The sequence below is a fragment of the Ceratotherium simum genome, chromosome 20, assembly GCF_057802395.1.
Source record: "Ceratotherium simum simum isolate JZ-2026a chromosome 20, ASM5780239v1, whole genome shotgun sequence".
NCBI lineage: Eukaryota > Metazoa > Chordata > Mammalia > Perissodactyla > Rhinocerotidae > Ceratotherium > Ceratotherium simum.
Window position 1 is genome coordinate 2759180 of NC_141919.1, and position 15570 is coordinate 2774749.

General features: G+C 37.8%; 1 protein-coding gene across 6 annotated transcripts in view; it reads right to left on the reverse strand.

Moving 5' to 3' along the window:
- AOPEP (aminopeptidase O (putative)) overlaps positions 1-15570 on the reverse strand; it is a 348826-nt gene that overhangs the window by 317796 nt on the left and 15460 nt on the right. The gene's annotated exons all lie outside the window — the stretch shown is intronic.

The following is a 15570-nucleotide window of genomic DNA, read 5'->3' on the forward strand; positions in this document are numbered from 1 at the left end:
GTATGCAAATACCCATAAAAGAAAGGAGAGAAATTAAAACATAGAAACAGATGTTGTAATAAAATGCCCAAGTTCTTCATAAAAGTTCTGAATCAAATGTATTCTTAATTTATAATAGCAACCCAGCTAAAAGAAAAATTATTTGAAATTATTTCAGTCCCTGCTGTGTATCTCACTTCTTTCAGAGTATACTCATTTTTTTTTTTCTGTATGACTTGCTTTTATTTTTTTATTTTTTATTTTTTTAATTTTTTGTTTATTGCAGTAACATTGGTTTATAACATTGCAAAAATTTCAGGTGTACATCATTGTACTTCTATTTCTGCATGGATACTCATTTTTTATTATTATTCTTTTACCAAAAATGAAAAAGAAATGACAAGAGAAAAGAAAGAAACACTCTGACAGAGTAGATACGTTAAAAATAATTTTTCTTTTTCTAAATATCAGGAGGTATTCTTTTATCAACTACAAAACACTACTTGCTTGACTTTTCAAGTAAAATTGAGCCCTCCATTTTTATTCTGTTTAACTCCTCCTCACTTCCCTTCCTGCTTTATCGGCCTGTCTACTAGACTCTTTTTTCCCTTCCTTCTGGAATCTCATTCCAGCAATCAAACCTATTGAATTTTCATTTTCTACTTCTCCACAGGCTATTTCCTCATCAAAATCTCACCTAGCCTAAAAAAAAATCTGCCTTCCTGCAGCCTTGTACAATCTGGTTTCATGCTATTTTCCTGTCGTGGAGACCACACTCCCTTTGCATCCCTGTCCTCTAGCCAAAGGGCCTGCTCAACACACTGTTCCCTGAAGATGACCTGACACCATGCCTCCTTGTTTTTTGGACTAAGCCGTGTGCCATACCTGGAGTGCTCCTGGCTCCCACCTCCCATATCTACCTGCCAAATTCTACTTTCCCTCTACACCCAGCTCAAATGCAATCATCTTCCCAAATCCTTCCCTGCTCCCCCCTCCCTCCACCACCAAACTGCATGTGGTAATATATATTTTGACTTTAAGAGTAATAGGAATTGAGAGAAATCAGGGATACAAAGAACAGTTTGAGATTACTGTATGGAGAAGCTGGTACTCCTATTGGTCCTAGAAAAGTCAATGGGCAAAGGGAATAAGCCAGGGTATTTTCTTTTCTGCATGACAGCGACTGAACTTGTCAGGTAATGAAAAATAACCTTCAATAAAGCCATTGGCTATATCTATGCAATGAGAAACAACAGATGTTAAAAATTCATCCTGCTGGTATCTGGGCTGCTAACATGCAGTATTTCATTGACTGGGCTCTTGAGAAAAACTTGTTTAACAAAAAAACCCTGAATACACACACACACACACACACACACACACACACACACACACATACACACACACACACAGACAAGAGGAAAATGTGAATTAACTGAGACAAGGGTTAACTTAGTGGCTGTCAAAACTATCATATTTGAAGAAGAATAGTTTAGCATTTGTAATGATATAGAAATAAACATTCATTGTCTAACCCTAATATATTCTTTCATTTACTTGTGAAAATTAATGTAACTTAAGAATAAAATATATTCTGTACAGCAGTTTTCACCACTTCTGTCCCTGGCGGCAGAGAACAGGCTGCCTTAGAGCCCTATCCATCCAAGCCTGTTAAGGTCACGCTGCTTGTCCCTAACTGGCAATCCTTTAGTCCTCTTCAGTGGATTCTTGAGTATATGCCCCATAGAGGCAATTCTAAATCTTTTCTTCTTTTAACTTTCCAATTTCATGCCTGCTGACTCACTCTCAGCTGATTATTTGGCCTCCTACTGAGATGATTTTGAATCTCTGAAACTCCATCATACCTCAAGGATCTCTAGTTCTTCACAACTACTGCCTTCTGATTCAGAGGAAACAATATCCTTTCTCACCAAAGCTAATTCCTTCCCCCTGCATCTCAGCTTTTGGGGTCTGAGAAAGCCAAATAAATAGCACTCTTCTTGCCTATGCAATTTCTGAACACACTGAGAAATAAGATGAGGATATGGCAGACACAGACCAAAATATCAACATTATTACTGATGAAGGCTAAACTGCAGAATATGGCTTAGTGTGGGAGCCATAGTGTGGGAACCAAAGGTACCTGCAAAATGAATCCCATAATTCAACAGATTTACCCATAGGTCACAGGCAATGCCAAATCAGGTCAAAGCTCCCATAAAAGGAGATATCCTCCCCAGGTAAAACTTAGGGCCTGGAGAAGGAGAACAGCCCTCTGTGGTCAGAATTGCTGCCCAAAAGCAAAAGGGAGGAGCTGAGCTGAAGAGAGCACACCGAGTTTCTTCTTCCCAAATTTACCAGAATAAATCACTCCACCTCCCTTAGGGTAGAAGAAGTAAGGTGACCAGGAATGTTACAGTAATTAAGCTCCATCCACAAGAAAGGAAACATCAGAAACGGGAAAGAAGCATTCCCCCCAATAGCATCCCCTCCCACTAATTTGGAATCTTGTTTCATTTTAACATTTTTCTCTTGCCAACATATTCTCCCTCTCAATACCTCCATCCTATTCCCAATGTTTCAAACACCCCTAGGCTGCCGTCTTTAAAAACAAACCTCACTATATATCAAATCTTTACGTTGTACACCTTAAACTAATAAATGCTGTTATGTCAATTATATCTCAGTAAAACTGGAAAAAAATTAAAAATAAAAACAAACAAAAAATACATTTGGCCCTGTTGCCTATTTTTAACTAGTCTTTATTTTATTGAATTTTGGAGCTGAAAAATTCCTTAAGGCTCACTTAGTCCACTTCTCTGGTTTTACAAATGAAGACAATGAGGCCTAGACAGGTAAAGAAATTTGCCCACGGTCCCCCATTCCTGGTGCTTTCCCTTGGACTTCTCATCCTCCAGCTCTCAAGGCCATTTCCTTCATATTGTCCAAGTCATAAATCAAATGCTACCACCTAAGCCTTTCTTCCATATCCCCATTCTACCTTTTTTATCTCCTTCAAGTTGTGTGGACTAGAATCAATTTGTATTGTAATAGCTTTGGGGGAAAAAAGAGAATTTTTAAGCCAGTCTCAGAAGATTCACAAGATCACCATCACCTTTGCACAGTTTCCAACCTAAGTTATGCATAATGTGTAAGTCTATCATAACTTGTGCTTATTACACCTATTTCCCACTTGCCTTAGATTCTTCAATGACCTAAATCTCCTTTCTCTGCAAGTACAATAACTCTCACTGATGTCAATCATGGTCACAGTCCCATGTATAGGGGAAGAACTCAAGTGACTGTGGTTGCAAACTCGTGTATGTGGCTACCTTGAAAGGCCTCTCTCAGCAAATAGTAACCATATTTCTAAGCAGTCTGTTGACTTCAGCAATTTTTCTATTATTGTGTTCCAATTTAAAATGCCAACCCATCTCACTGAAGCATTTTTATGTTCTCTGTCATAAGCCATAACATATAAAATTCTCCTCTTTATCAAACCCAATGGTTAGTTTCCAGTGGCTAACCACTGCTGCCTCTAAAATAAGTATACAATGTACTGTGTATTTTAACTGCTTAATGATTGGCTCAGCAACACCATTAATGGCTTTTAAAGGATTAATGTACAGCAATATTTTTCTTAAGAAAGGCAGGGGGTGGGGGACGATCAAATACTAAACAGAGCTATGGCACAGCAAAGAAACTGCCCTGCCACTTTCAATCACCCAGACAGAAATACACACATTTACAAACGTGTGAAACAGCCTCTGTAGAGCCACGGAAAATAATTTCACTCTCCTTTCAAGCTACAGAGCCACGCATAACACTCTCATGGCTCTTAACTTATCCTGCCTCGTTTTATAGTTACCTCCATCTTCCAACAGTTATAAACAATTTGGGACTCCTGATTCATCTTTGTATTCATGACCATGTTATGTACAGTACCTTGTACATAGTAGTTTCTCAATTAATATCTGTGGAATTGATATCTGAGGGTTGTGATTTCAACATCTAATTATTCACGGAACAGGGATTCTAGCTTGAATAGGTTCTAGTAGAAAGTTATTACTTAACAAACATCTTCCTCCAAGAGAGCTCATTTTCTCTTCTCAGGATACACTTCTTTAGGCCATATCTCTTTTCTTGTAAGCAACTCAGGGGAAAAGGAGAAATTTATGCATGTACGCTTATTATATAGTATTGAGCACACTATGAGTAGTTACAAAATATTTAATTCTATAGATTACTTGTTGAGAAGGAGACAGCTTTCTGCTATTCCAAATGTGTTCTTTCTTTAGGATACAGTGATTGCTCTTAATGACAGCCAGTTCACTTGGTGAAGTATACTGTTTCTGGACACAGTTCCTTAGACACTCAAACGCCTGTGGTCATAGGAATATAGCTTATTGCTTGAAATTCAATAAAATAATTTCAGAATTAGAAGGAATCTTAGAAGTACGAATGTATTATTTTTTGTTTAGAAATGTCACACTGACATATTATTCTGTAACATTTCTTTCACTCAGTAGTTCTGAAATATAGCCATGTAAATGCACACAGATCTAGCTTATTTCTTGTAACTGCTGGTTAGTGTTCCTATGTGAATATTCCACAATTTATGTATACATTTCCCTACTGATAGATATTTAACTTCTTTGAAAATTTTCATTATTACATACAATGCTGCAATGAACATCCTTGTACACTTCTCCTGGTGCACATGTGCAAGTGTTTCCTGGGTAAATTACCTAGAAATTCCATTTGGCTGATATTAATATTTTTATACCTGCTTTCTTTTGGTTTGTTGTTTCCTAATATATCTTTTCTATTCTCTTTATTTTTAACTGTTCTGCATTGTTTTCCCTTGAGTGTCTTTTTAAAGCAACATTTGGCTGCATTTTTAAAAATATTATCATCATTTTTAATCACCAAAATTAATTCATTTACATGAATTACTGTTGTAACAGCACTAATCTCAGCCAATTTATTTTACATTTTCTACCTACCATAATTATCTTTGCTTCTTGGCTTGTACTTTTCTACTTTTTGTTGAATTTTTTCTAAATTCTCTTTTTTTCCCTCTAATGTTTCATAAGTTATACATTCTATTTATTTTCTTTAACATGGCTACTTAAAGTCAATCTCTAGTAGTCTTCTGAACAATACAAGGACCCTAGAAATTTTTATCATTGGCCTCTCCTCTTCCCCACTCTATACCAGCTTCCATATCATTGTTGTTAATATCTTAGTATCACATTGTTTTTAACAACCCTCATCCAACTTACAAAATTAAAAAGGCAATACCTATTTGTATTTGTTAACCAGCTTTCTTACTCATGGCTGATTCCACTTTTTCCTTCAGGGTTCAATTTTGTTCCAGTTACTATTGCTACTTGACAAATTAACCCAAAACTTTGTGGCTTCAAACAGCAACCATTTTATCATATTCTGTAGGTCAGGAATTTGGGTAACGCTTAGCTGGGCCATTCTTTGGCATCTTATGAACTTGACTATGGCACTCAGTGGTACTCAGCTGGAGGATGCGCTTGTCTGGGGGTTCTGATGTCCAGGGTGGCCACACAAAGACTCTCTAACATGGAGGTCTTGGAACAGTTGGACATCTTATATGGCAGCTGGCAGCCCCCAGAGCAAGTGTTCCGAAGAACCAGTTGAAAACTGAATGACCTTTTCTGATGTAACCTTGACAGTCAATGTGGTATCATTTCCACTGCATTCTCTTCGTTTCAAAAAAGAGTCATATGGCTAGGCCAGATTCAAAAAGAGGGAATTCAACTCCATCTCTTGATGGGGGAATGGCTAGGTCACACTGGAGAAGAGCATGTAAGATGGCAGATATTGCTATGGCCATTTTTGGGAAATACAATCTGCCACAATATCCTTTTTACTTAAGTATATCTTTAGTAATTCTTTCAGGAGGAGTTCACAAGTAGTAAACTCTTTCAATACTTGTTATGTTTGAAAATGTCTTTACCCTCACTACTGAATGATAGCTTAACCAAGTGTAGACTTTCAGGCCAAGGGTTATTTTCACTTAGTACTTTGAATATATTACTCTACTACATTCTGACATCTCTTTTTGCTGATAAGAAGTTTTTTATTAATCTGCATTTCTCGATATGTGTCTGTTTGTTCTCCCCGGTAGCTTTTATATTTTTTTCGTTATCTTTGATGTTCTACTGTTTCACTCATGGTGTCTAAATATGGATTTATTTTTATTTGGCTTGCTCAAGATTCAGTGTGCTCCTTTAGTCTGAGGACTCAGGAATTCTTTCCACGTATAGCCCTGAATGGACAGCAAATTTCCTTGCCTCTCTATCGGGACAGTGTATGGAATTTTCTTTCTCCATTTAACATAGTGATCACCCCCTCATGGCTTCTAGCTTTATGCAGATAACTCAGTTTCAGTTCTCCACATGTACTGGATCTATGGTTGGGTTACCCCTTCCTTGGTGGAGATCAGGGCCCCAACCCCTCCTCGACCCCAGCTATTAAGGCCTATACTTATTCCTCTGTGAGAGCCTCTCAGGTTAGGCTCCTGCTCATCACATTGACTTTACTTTCCCTCTCCATTTTGGTCAACTAGGATAACCCTTTCTGGGTTTAGAATTTGTATGTGTATGTATATATGTGTATATATAGGTGTGTGTATGTTATTATATTTTATCCAGCACTTCTAAATACTTGAAGTAGGAGGGGTGATTTCCTTATATTTCAGATGATCATATTGACCAGAAGCCCACAGACCCCACTATACCACTTAAATGGTCCACACCCACAAGTCTTTTGGCTCAAGAAGTTTTTATACAGGACATGCTTCATTGTATACCATCATAGGCACCATAGCCCCTTTCATCAACACAGAAACCTAGAGAGATGATTAAAAATTGAAAGGATAAGAATATATGCCAAGAAAGAAGCCAAGATGCAGAGAAAGCTGAATTATATTATTTACTCATTCAATAAACATGTGGAATCCTCTTCTATTCTCTGTGTTATTACTCTCTCCCTCTCCCCACCATGACGTCAAGGAAAACTTTCCTGAATTCGCTGATTAAGCCAAATTCCCCTATTATTAGATCTTCTAGCACTGTGTACTTCTTCATAGCACAATATAGTTTTAGTTTTACATTTGTTTATTTGATTATTTAATTAATATTATCCTTCCCCTTAAATGAAGGGAAGCACCACTTTTGGTAACCATGTAGTAGCTTATATCAGACCAACCTTCCCACTGATAGCACTTATAAACTCCAGACAACAATAACAAAAATCTGAAGGCACATGAGAGTGAGCAAAAAGTTGACAGAAACTGTAGGGAGTTAACACCTGGGAGAAGGGAAAGGCACTGAGTTTTCCATTTTATAGTTTTTCATCTGAGGGTAGGCCCTAGTTGCTGTTACGCAGAGCAGCTAAAATTCAAACTGAAACTTACAGTCTTACCGGCAGAAGAATCAGAGAACAGAGTTCAAGACTGACTCAGTAGCTGGAAAGTAAAGAAGGAAAACTTCAGGGAAGTCAAGAACCCCATATTCTGCATATAAAGTGCCCAGTTCTCTAACTGACCCCTGAACCATGCATGTGTGAGGCAGACCAAACAATCCATTCATGGCTAAATAAACTGAACTAAACTGAGATTTCAGCTGCTGCTCACCGCAGGGAAGGCAAAGTTGGAAGTCTGAGTTCAGCCAAGTTAATTGCCTGCTACTATAAAACATTAATACTCTTCAGAAGAACACAAAGAATCCAGAGTTACTATAAAGTATGAATCACAATGTCCAAAATAAAATCCAAAATTATTAGACATAAAAAGAAACAAGAAAATGTGACCCAAAAACCAATCAATGGAAACTGACTTGAATGGACTCAAATATTAGAATTAGCAGACAAGGACTTTTAAAGCAGCTATTAGTATTATAATTAAGGACACAAATGCTGAAATAAATGAACTAAAAGGAAAACTCTGCAGAGAAACAGAAAGCACTAAAAAGGAAAGAAAGAAAGAAGAAAAGAAAGAAAGAAAAAGAAAGGAAGGAAGGAAAGAAAGGAGGAAGGGAGGGAGGGAGAAAGGGAGTAAGACAGAAAGAAAGAAAGGCAGGAAGGGAGGAAGAAAGGGAGGGAGGAGGAAGAAAGGGAGGGAGGGAGGATGGAAGGAAAAGGAGAGAGGGAGGGAGGGAGGAAGGAAGGAAAAGGAGAGAGGGAGGGAGGGAGGAAGGAATGGAGGAAGGGAGGGAGGGAGGGAGGAAGGAAGGAAGGAAAGAAGGGGAGAAAGGGGGGAAGGGAGGGCGGAAGGAAGAAAGAAATTCTAAAACTAAAGAATACTACACATGGGGCCGGCCCCGTGGCTTAGTGGTTAAGTGTGCGCACTCCACTGCTGGTAGCCTGGGTTCAGATCCCAGGCGCGCACTGATGCACCACTTCTCTGGCCATGCTGAGGCCGTGTCCCACATACCGCAACTAGAAGGATGTGCAACTATGACATACAACTATCTACTGGGGCTTTGGGGGGGGGGGGAAGAATACTATATGTGAAATTAAAAATTCACTGAATGGGGTTTAATAGTACGTTAGAGATTATAGAAGAAAGAGTAAGTGAATTTGAAAATATTTATATAGAAATTATACAATCTGAAGAACAGAGAGAAAAAAATGTTGAAAAAAATGAACAAAGCCCCAGGTAACTCTGGGACAAAATAAAAAAGTTTAACATATATAACTGAAGTACAACAAGGACAGGTCAAAGAGAATGCTATGCAAAAAATACTTTAAAAAATAACGAGCAGTGAAAACAACCAGCACCCAGATTGTGGTTTCTAAATACCATTTTCCAACAAAAGGAATCAGGCCTCCTTGGAGAGAAGGCAGATTCTAGGGCTGGGGCATGGAAAATACAAGATGAGTCTGGAGTTTCAGAGAGGCCCCCAAAGTAAGAAGTTAAAAAAAAAGAGTAAGGGGATCTCAAAAGGACACAGGAACCAACCCGAAAGAGCTTCCAATGGCCAAAGCTGAAACAATCAGAGCACAAAAATAAATAATGATAGTACTGGATTAGAACCCAAAGAATGAAATAAATATCTACGACTCTATTCTGATATAAACAAATGATTGAATAAATAAATAAATGGGGGTGGGGGTATAAATCTTCCTTACAGAAGAATTCTAAACAATAGATGCAGATACTACCTCTCCCCGGAGATAGAGCTTACTTTCCCTCCCCTTGAGTATGAGCTGTACTTAGTGACTTGCTTCCAAAGAATAGAGAATGGAAAAGGAAAAATATTAAGTTTACAGTAGAGAAAACTGGCAAACACAAACTTAACCATATTATTAAGGCTAATATCACCAGCGATAAGTCATATCAATATCATTATCCCTTGATATGATTCGATGAGAAAGGCACCTTACCTCTGTAGTATTCTTCCCAAAACTCATAACCTTAGCCTAACCATGAGAAAACACCAGATAAACCCATATCAAAGGACATTCTAAAAAATCTGACCAGTACTCTTCAAAAGTGTGAAGGCCATGAAAAGCAAATAAAATCTGAAAAACTGTTAGATTGGAGGAGACTCAGCGGTATGATGATAAAATGTAATGTAGTAACCTAGACTGGATCCTAAAACAGAAAAAAAAAAAAAAAGGACAGTAGTGGAAAAACTGTAGCTAATAGAAGTGTACCAACATTACTTTTATAGTTTAACAAATACACCATGATTACGTAAGATGTTAACATTAGGGGAAGCTGGGTGATGAGTATGTGGGAACTCTAAACTATCTTTGCAACTTCTTTGGTAAATCTAAAAGTATTCCAAAAGAAATAATTTATTTTTAAAATAGTTAAAATTTTCCAAATTTGGTGAAAGATATAAATCTAAGATATTATCCCCAAGCAGGATAAATGCAAAGGAAACCACAACTATGCACATCATAGTCAAACTGCTAAAAACCAAAAATAAAGAAAAAATCTTGAAAGCAGCCAGAACAAAATGACATTACATGCAGGGGAACAACGACACAAATGACAGTTGGCTTCTCCTCAGAATGACACTTGACTTCTCATGAGAAATAATACAGGCCCACAAAACAGTGAAATGATATCTTTTAAGTGCTGAATGAATTAGAGGGGGAGCACATCTGCCTCAAATATATTAGTCCTAAAATCTTACTTATTTTACTAATTTGTTAGGAAGTCCTTATTTTTGTACTTATTAAAATGGCTCCCCATTTCTGGTTAAATTATCCAAAATTCCAAATGAGCAGAGCCTGAACTAATTTGTACTTTATTCAAAATTGATATTTCCTCTTATTTATTTGTTCATCTATTGTTTTTTATTCTTTCTATTTCAAAACAAATATATTCTAATAAAGGTTTAAGCAGCTATTAAGCTCTCCAATCCCTCAGAACTTTTCCTTCAGCTCCTTATTTTCACATCTTCCCCATTTGATAGAAATCGTTCGCTGGTGCCCTTAAACAGTTAAGAAACTTTTCAAATTGAAGTCATTTTAAATAGCAGAAACAAGCCTATCACAGGATCACCAACTGCCTCTGGTACAGTTTTAATCTCCGAGTTTAGGATATGCCAACAGGCCTTCGGTCATTTTATCTGGTTTCCAACATTTTAAGTTTTCCCCTTTGTTCAATCCTTCTTATTTTTCTTTTACTTTAAATAAAAATACAGTGTTAAAACAACATTAAGCTATATGTTTTAACTGAATAAGTACCAGGATATTCAGAATTTAAATCCCCTCCAGAACTGTAACTCTAACAACCCGCCCCGCCCCCTACATAAATATATGCTACAATAGGGTCTTTCAAGGCAAAACTCATACCCACGAGGCAAGGTCATTTATCACTGAGTAAATAATGCAAGATAACATAATGAAAAAGAGATTTTGCTTTATTCCCTTAACTATAAATAAAAATATGTAGCACTTTGCAGGATTACCACATGTGGTATGATATTAACTTAAATACCAATCTTTAGGCCAAACTGTAAATAAGATAAACTGCTCTCTGGTCTCAAGTTTTAAATAGTCTCTCTTTTCTTTAAATTTACAGCTTTCATGAAGCATATAAGAGTGACGGCATATAATTTGTGATCATGTAATGAAAGACCCTATTGTGATATGTATATGCAAAAAAAACAAAAAACAACTGGAGTTAATATTGTTGTGGGAATTATAAAAAGTGCTTGTGATGATGATCAATGCAGCGAAGCCAAGTCAGAATCAGAATCAAAGACCTTTTCCTGGATAAAGAAAGCAAATCACTGTCAGCTGTGGCTTGATTTATATATTATAACTAGTCCAGAGGGGGAGGGAGAGAGAGGTCTAAAATGTGAACACGGAAAACAAAAACTGACTCAACTCACATCAGTATATGACTACACTGAACACGCTTCAACATGATGTGATATGATGGAATTCAGCTTCTCGGATGGCAGCTTGTGTTTATTCTCGCTATCCTGATCACATCTTAGCATCCAGATGCCATTCCTCTTTCGTGCCTAATGTGTTTATGCTCACATTATCAGCAGGCATCGGGTTGCAAAGATCAGATTGGAAGTGATTTCACTCTATTTTCAAAGAGAAGAGAATTTATCCCTTTGATTGCTACTTGCTTGCAAAGTAGAGCTTGTTTCAGTTTTCTAAAGAATGCCACTTAAACTAAATTATAGCAGAATAATCGTGAAAGGATTCCAGGGAGAATTCATTATAGTTATGGAGAAAAAGAGATTTCACTTTTCTACTCCTTTTTCAAGAAGTCATACTTGCCCATGGAGGCTGACCAGTGAAGGCACCGGAAGGTTATTTACCTACTGAACTCCAACATCTGATTCCTCCTTTGTAGATGTGTCTTAATCAACAATGATTTGTCTCCTGGCACTATCAACAATTAGAGATTTCATATGAAATATTTAAATTTTAAAACTAGAAAATAACCTTCCTATGTCAAAACTGTTAAAGGAATGTCAATAGAACACAACAAAGAACTCATCAATCATAGCACAGCCTGTTGCAGTTAACACTTCTCCTACCAAGTTTGACTTTGTCCTCTTGTAACCACTTTATCGATCCCTCTTCCCTTGGCCTTTGTCAACTTGCTCAAGTTTGCATATCCAGACAACTCTCTGTTATTTAGGGGCAAATAACTTGATTTGTCAGTTTTTTTAAAAAGTGCATTTATGAAAAACTTAAAACTAATGAAAAGCAGTGAAAACATCTATTAGAGATAATCTACTTAGAAGAAATAATTGATATTTACTGAGCGCTTACTATGTATCTGACACTCGCCTAATCTCTTGCAATCGTTTTTATTCTTACTATCCCCTTTTACAGATGAGGAAATGATGCTCAGAGAGGCTAAGTGCCCAAAATTACCAAGATGTGAACTCAAGTAGTTGGACTCCAGAGTGTTCTTAACCGCTATATCCATTGCCTCTACTGCATGGCAATCCTACAGAGTAACCACAACCTGCTACCTTGTATCAGTGCCATTTGGAAAACCAAACAGAGGCCCATCACAGACAACAGCAAAGGTGAGCAGACTCCCCAGGGCTGGGTTCACAGCTGTGAAGGGAGAATAATTGGGTCAGAGAAGGGAGAGGTGGACACAAACAATAGACATTGCATCTCTGCCCAGCTCCTGCCCCATTCTAATACTTAAAGGAAGAGAGAGCTCAATGAAAATGCGAGATCACTAACAGATTACTTTGACAGGTAGGAGTTTGGAGCACTTTTCAAACTTACAATGTTTAGAGCACTTAAAACTTCGTACTTTTATTCTTTTCATACTTGTGATGAATAATGATTGTGTTTCTAAACATTAAAGTTTAACTAAATAAATTTATCCTAAATCTATCTTGTACCATATTTTTATTCTTCTTTTAATCATGATTGGAGATTAAGTAACCCCACTCCATTCCTCCCCCCATTACTTTATTATTTATATACTCATGTTTACTGAGCATTGACTAGAGTAAGAAGTTGAATTTCCTAGGTTGCACCCATGGTCACAATTTTGAGCCATTTTATCAATGCTCTCACTAGGGCTTCGGAGTCCCTGCTCACTTAACTTTGACCACACCCACCACCATCAGCGCTTGACCTCAGTAATGCCCACCTTGTATTTTCCCCGGTTTGAGTCTGCTGAGATGTGCAGATTCCCAGTTTCCCCTTCTAACCATCCTCAGTCTGGCACCCATCAGTAGCTATCTGGGTTACCACACCATTCCTCTTCAATCCATCCCCATTTCCACCCCCCAGGTTCAGTCCCACAGCCTCTGTTCTCCACTCCTGCTTTTGGCCATGAAACACTGCTACCTCCTTCCTTCCCACATCTACTTTTCCACCTCTCAGCTGATAGGAGCCTTTGGAGTTGCTCAGGTTTTCCTATTGGAAAAAAACAAAAGCAAAATGTGCTTTGCCTGGCCTGGCCCTATAGCTACCATTCTAGCTCTTGACTTTGTTTTACTACCAAACTTTTCCAACCAGCAGTCTATACCTTCTTCTATTTTATGATCACACATTTCTCATAACTGTTGAAATCTGGCAGCTGACCACACCACTTCACCAAAAGTTAACATTCACAATGTTTAATTTAAACATTCAGAATGCAAGACTTAATTCTTACCAAATCTAGCTTGACCTCAGTCCTTATTTTCCTTGACTCTCTGTGGCATCTGACACTATTAACCTTCCACCACCTTGGACGATTCCTGGGACACTGTACTGTCTATATTTCCTCTTATATCTCTCCCTCCAGAACACTGGGCATCCCCCAACGCTCAGTCCTGGGCCCTCTTCTCATTCTAGAGTTTTTCTTTTGCTCACATCTCAGGTACTCAACTAATCATTCTATGGAAATGACTCCTTATCACCAGCTCTGATCTTTAAGTCCCTGTCACCTATCTCCAAAGCAATATTTCTCAAACTATCTGTGGTGAAGGGCTAAAGTTATTTTTCCCCCGTTACAGGTCAATACTTTTGTAAAATACAATAAAAGTAAATCACACAAAAAAAGAAAAGAAGAAAGACATACAAAATATAAATCCCAATTTTTTTTTATTATTAGATTTAACATAAACATAATCGGAACAAACCATAGCATAGGAAAAAGAAAAGAATCACTATACAAGTCTCTAAACGATTACTCTCTGTTTCTGTACTTATCTCCTTGCATACCAACTACAGTTTGTGGGTTGGCACTGGTAGGCAGCCTACAGTTCAAGAAGCACAGCTCTAGAGGCCTGCAGGGCATCCAACTGGTCTACCATTCCCTAACACACATCAACTTCCATATTTCTATCTGTTATGGCAGCATCATCTTCCACTGGGTCCAGAAGTTTTGCCTCATCTTGACTCCTCTCTCCTTTGCAATTCTATCCAATCAATTATCAACTTTTAAATTTTATTCCTTCAAATTCTTTCTTTTATCCAACTCTTCTCCACATTGACTGCAACAACCTGATGCAGAAGCTAAGACCACCTACCTGAACTATTATACAACTGCCTTCTAAATGAGTCTTCCTGTGTGGTGAGCAGTGATTAGTAGTGCTATTTATGAATATTTCCAGTTCTTCCTCCCTGGCCCCTCTTCTCAAACACAGAAGAACGGCAATTTCTGGAATCCTTAAAAGTTAGTGACAGCCATGTGACTAGTTCTAGCCAATGAGTTGTAAATGGAAGTGTGAGTGTCACTCCCAGGCCTCGTATTTAATTGCTGGTGCATCATCCTCCAGAGTGTGCTTTTCTCTCTCTTAAGGCAAACAAAATATGAGATATTGGCTATTCCATCAGCCTGGATATCTGAATGACTGTGATAAGCAGAGACCCCCAATTGAGCTGTGATGGACATGCAGCATGAGCAAGAAACATATTTTTATTTTTTTAAACCACAAAGATTTTAGACTTGTTACTACTGCTAACTAAATCTATCCTAACTTACACACTCTATCCCAAGCCTCCCCTCTCTCCAAAACCATACTACCAAGACTAAGGTTCCTGAAGCACTAATTTAATGTCATGTCCCTGCTTTAAAAAATAAATCCTCAAATGAGTTTCTATGGTTTAAAGAAAAAATGCAAACTCCTTAGAATTCAAAGCTCTCACCAATCTATTTTTTCAAACTTATCCTACCAGATCAACTTCTTTTACCTGAATTCAACTTCTTTTACCTGAATTTGCCAGGCTCCTTTCTAGCCACCAGCTCATTCCCTCCCCTGCCACAACAAAGGAACATGGGCTCTCTCTCTTCTCTGTAAGGATCAGTTCTATAGACTCCACTGAACTTTCCTCCACAGCCCTAACAACAGCTAATACTTACTGAACACTCAGTCAGTGCTAGGCTTTGTTTTAAGCATTTTCAATGTATTAACTCATTTAGTCTTACAATAACTCTATGAGGTGAGTATTTTTAAACTCATTTTACAGATGAGGAAACTAAAACACAGAGATTAAATAACTCACTCGATGTTACATAGCTAACACATGATGAAGCCAGACACACCTACGAGTCTGACCTCAAAGACTGTTCTCTTAACCATTGCCCTCTGTTGCTTCTAGAACACTGCA